The sequence below is a fragment of the Alligator mississippiensis genome, chromosome 16 (genome assembly GCF_030867095.1).
Source record: "Alligator mississippiensis isolate rAllMis1 chromosome 16, rAllMis1, whole genome shotgun sequence".
NCBI classification, from domain to species: Eukaryota; Metazoa; Chordata; order Crocodylia; family Alligatoridae; genus Alligator; species Alligator mississippiensis.
The window spans coordinates 16988911-16993309 of NC_081839.1; the positions used below are offsets into that span (position 1 = coordinate 16988911).

General features: G+C 51.4%; 1 long non-coding RNA gene across 1 annotated transcript; it reads left to right on the forward strand.

Moving 5' to 3' along the window:
- Positions 1-364: 364 nt before the first annotated feature.
- On the forward strand, positions 365-4160 carry LOC132246522 (uncharacterized). Its single transcript, XR_009457854.1, has 3 exons — positions 365-501; positions 1091-2460; positions 2921-4160. It is a non-coding gene; the product is annotated as an uncharacterized LOC132246522 (long non-coding RNA).
- The last annotated feature ends 239 nt before the right edge of the window (positions 4161-4399 follow it).

Genomic DNA, 4399 nt, shown 5'->3' on the forward strand with positions numbered 1-4399 from the left:
GCTGGGACAGTTGGCTGTGCCGACCTCAGAATGGGAAAGCTTTGCATCTCCCTGGGTGATTATAGGGTCAAATTTCTGAGGACACATGTACTTTTGGGGCATCCGGAAACAAAGACACACATTTTAATGGGATGGAAAGAGGGTCAAACCTGTTTCAAAGGAAGTGTAGAGAGAGTGTCTGATCTTATGGGGAAGGGATGTTGACTGGCAGCACAAAGACTTCTTACATGAGCTCTGTACGATGGGAAACAACAACGGAGAAGAGGTGGTGGGAGGTAGCCAGCAATATCAGTGACATTTAGGAGGCAGCAGCGTAGTACTTGGAGGTACCAAGTAGTTATTTCATCTCGGTGAGCAATTTTAATTCATTTTTAGCAAAATCTTAAAAACTTGAAGACCTGGACTTCTTCAGCTGTGACATCACAAACCTGAAGGATTACAGGGAAAGGATTTTTGAGCTGCTTCAGGAGATCACCTACCTGGATTGATTTGATCAGGAAGGTAATGAGGCCCCCAACTCAGAAGATGAAGATGATGAGGGTGACGTCTCTAAACATGCAGTCATTGGTTATGCCATTCAGTCAGTATCTAAATATCAAATTGAGGCTAAAGTGACTGTGGAACTGCAGTAGCACAAATCAGCTACATGTGTCAGGTGAAGGGCAGTATCACATACTGCTCCTATTAGGTAGTGCGGGGGGGGCGGGCAATGCACTTGCAAAGAAAGTAGTCATGGATGCTGTGCACAGTTAAAGGAGAGCTGCACTTAGGAAAACATGAGTACACATCTTTACACTGAGATATAACTATATAAAAGCAGTTATTTTATTGCTGGTACCAAAAGCTTTTCTTTTTTCGTACCCATCATGTCATATTGGACGCTGTGGCACATTCAGTTCTGTGTTTTCTCTTCCTATAGAAAGAGGAAAAAGAGGGATGTTACTTCTAGTCCTGTCTTTTTTTAAAGATTTCTGGAGGAGGTTTTGTAGCTGAATTGAGTCAGATTTCAGAAGCTCATTTAAGATGAATTTACAAACAAGCCTCTGAGGTTTAAGCAAAGCTGTAAGGAATTCATTTACCTGCCTTTCAGAAGGGGATGAGGAGGATGAAGCAGATGAAGACGAAGCTGGTCCACCAGGAGAGTACAAAAAAGACGAAGATGAAAATGATGGAGGTTCAGATTTGGGGGAGAGTGAAGAGGAGGAAGAAGCTGGCCTTTCATACCTGATGATGGACAAGATCCAGGTAGGACTTACCTTATTCTACTATAAGGCTCAGGATTTTCTTGATACTGTCTAGCTATAAACGTGTAATAATTTAAACGTGTATAAGCAGAATCATGTAAATCCACTATCATATATGAGCAATAGAGTACTTTAGAAAGAGACCTTTTACTATCAAAGAAGTGCGTTACAGTAGGGGAACCGCCGCTCTTTGGTATTCTCCGTTATCTTGCTCAAAATGAAATGCTTCAAGATTCATTACTTCCCGGCCTTGTAGAATTAGTGTCATTCTGCACCAGATCACCACGTCAGATTTGGAAGAGAACGTGGCTGAAAAAGTCCACCTGCCCTACCAGGATGCTCACAAGTGCCTGGGGCGCTTCAGCCTTGAGAGCCATGCCCTCACCATGCAGACCTTCAGGTTGTCAGGTGTGGGTCTGGGGCTTCCAGGCAGGGGGGAGAGGGTGAGTATGGAGGAGCTAGGGCCTGAGGGTGCAGGGGGCTGATCAGGACGTGAGGGCTGAGGCAAAGGGGAGACAGGCTGGGAATCCAGGAGTGAGGGCTGACCACTGAGGAAGAAGTCAGGGAGAGGCTGGAGCTGTGGCCCTGGGAGCGCTGTGGGTCTGGCCATGCAGGGGAGAGCTGGGGTGGGGAGCGGAGACTTGCCCTGGGTGGGAGCGCATTGCCCTTGCCCTGGGTGGGAGCACAGGACCTTGAGCTGCTGTTAGTGGAGGGAGGTGGGTGGGAAGTTGGATCCTGGCATTTTGGGGAAGGAGAAGGGATTGGACGCTCCTTTCACCCCACTTATCTCAGAGCCCTTTTCTTTCCTAGCCAGGGGGGCAGAAAGCCCGTGTGATGTTTGCTGAGCTGACCTGCAGGGAGCCTGACGGACACAGGGGATGGGAACGGGGCTGTGTCGGGTTCGCTGCTCTGGGAAGGAAGCGAGTTAGAGCAGAGCAGGCGTGAGGACCAGGACTTGCAGGTTGTGCCCTGCTCTGGCTCTTCGAAAGGAGTGCTGTCCAGCATGCCATAGTGAGGGGCATGGTTTGGGAGGACTCCTGGGTCCTGTTTCTAGCTGAGGAAAGGAGGTGGGTGGAAGTGGCTGGGAGGAAGGTTTTGTGGCTCAGGACTCCTGGCTTCTTTTTGGGATCTGTCACTTCCCCAGAATGAACCCACAAATCATCTGTGCATTGAGTCAATTGATCCCTTGGGTGATGCTGTCAGCACGTACATGGAGGTGAGTGGAAGCAGCGCGGTGGGAGGTGTCCACTGCCCTGATCAGAGGAGGCCGGGGTTGGGGGAATACTGGGCCCATGGCTCGGATTGAAGGGTGGATGGAGATACTGGGTTGGGGTGGCCTCATGGGTCCCATCTGTCAGGCAGAGGAAGGTAGTAATAGGTGCATGGGTCAGATCCAGGCTGGCATGGATGGGGTTCCTGTCTGGGGCTGCAGGGAAGCAGAAGGGTTACTTGGCTGGGGGTGGGTCTGTGGGTCCCACGGGAGGGTTTGTATACTACAAGCAGGGCCCTCCTGCCAGGGTCCCCGTTGGGTCCCAGTCGTGCCCTTCCCTGCCCAGCCCTGTCCTGGCAGTGGCTGATGGGGAAAACGTGGGGTCTTTCCATTCTCCTTCAGTATGGAAATGGCCTCTGCTTTGCCTCCCACCCCCCCTCATGCTTTGCCTCCTGTCTCTTCACAGCGGTGATCAACGTGAGCCATGATGCGCGACTGATCACGCAGACCAGCTGCCAGCTCTGGGTGGTGGAGGAGCAGTCCATCAGCAACATCAACGGTGACTTCGACTGCAAACGGGAGGTGCTGGAGGCCTTGGCCCAGGTCAGCATTAACTGGCCCCGGGAGTGACCTTGCTTTGGGGAGGCTCCTCGAGGACCTGCCCATCCCCTCTCAGAGACCTGCCTGCACAGCTTCACGTGCACCCACACCCAAAGGCCTCTGTAGAGGGGGCAGGGTCACAGGCATGGTTGTGGGTTGAACTTTGAAGATGTGGGGTGGGGGCCTAATGCAAGACATGTTTATTTTTAGAGCTCTTCTTCTACTCCTGCTGCTTTCCCAGGAGAGAGAGACTTAATTTATATGAATGGGAGGGAGGGGGTTGTACTGGAATGGTCTATTTTAGGCAGGAGTGAGGGCTGTCCTTGTCCCGTTGCTGGGTTCCCTGCCCCCCAGTCTGGAGAATGGCTTGAGCCTTGTTTTGCATCCACCCAAGAAGATTATATTAAAATATAATAAAGGAAAAGTGGCTCGTGGTGGGTTTTATTCTGAAGGGGTAGGAGTGGGGCTTCACAGTACTGGCAGGAGAGACACCCCTGAGATTGCAGTGGACAGACAGACTGGGCTGAGGCATGGGGATGGAAAGAGGTTCCTGTCACAACCCAAGGGTGTGATTTTTGTTTTTGTGTGTGCTTTGGCGCCACTGAATTATTTTCCCGCCGTTTTGGAGCTTTCTTTGCAGGGTGCATTTCTTCTTTGCAGCATAGAAATGCACGTTGCAAGGAGTTCCCGCCATTTGTATTTAAATTCGAGCCCCATTATTGGCTTGTGTTAAATGATTTCTACGTGGCGGCTAGCAATTGGCTTGCTAGCCGTATAAGAGGCTTGAGTGGTTTCCACCCAAGTTGGAGGACTCCACGAACATCAGGAGGAGGAGACTTCATGTCTTGTGAAGATCTCTAAGCGCTGCGGAGCCTATTGGAACCAGCGTATTTCAAGAAGGCAACAGGCGTCTGATCAGCCTCTAGCCTCTCCCCGTCGCTGAGCGCAATCCTCGACGTATCCCTCTTCCCTGCATGCAGAAAAGGATCCACGGAGCCTCGACAACTCCGTGGGAGTGATCCGAGTACTGTCTGAGTCCTCAAACTGGGGATTTAAGCAGAGCTTTGCCTGGGAAACTGTCCAGCCTACACCGTGACCATCTTCGTTGTAAGTAAACAATCTTGAATCAACCACTAAGCGTCCGTGTCTAATTCTAGCGTGTTGCCTGCTTTCTCCGAGCCAGCGTGCCCGGGATGCTGGCCACAGCCCGCGCGGCGCGAAAAAGGGCCCGGATTGCTCCCAGCCCGCACACTTGCTTGTCCCATCATAGACAATGATGGCTGAAAGGGACCTCAAGAGGTCACCTGGGCTAGTCCAACCCCCTGCTTAGAACAGGCCCACCCAC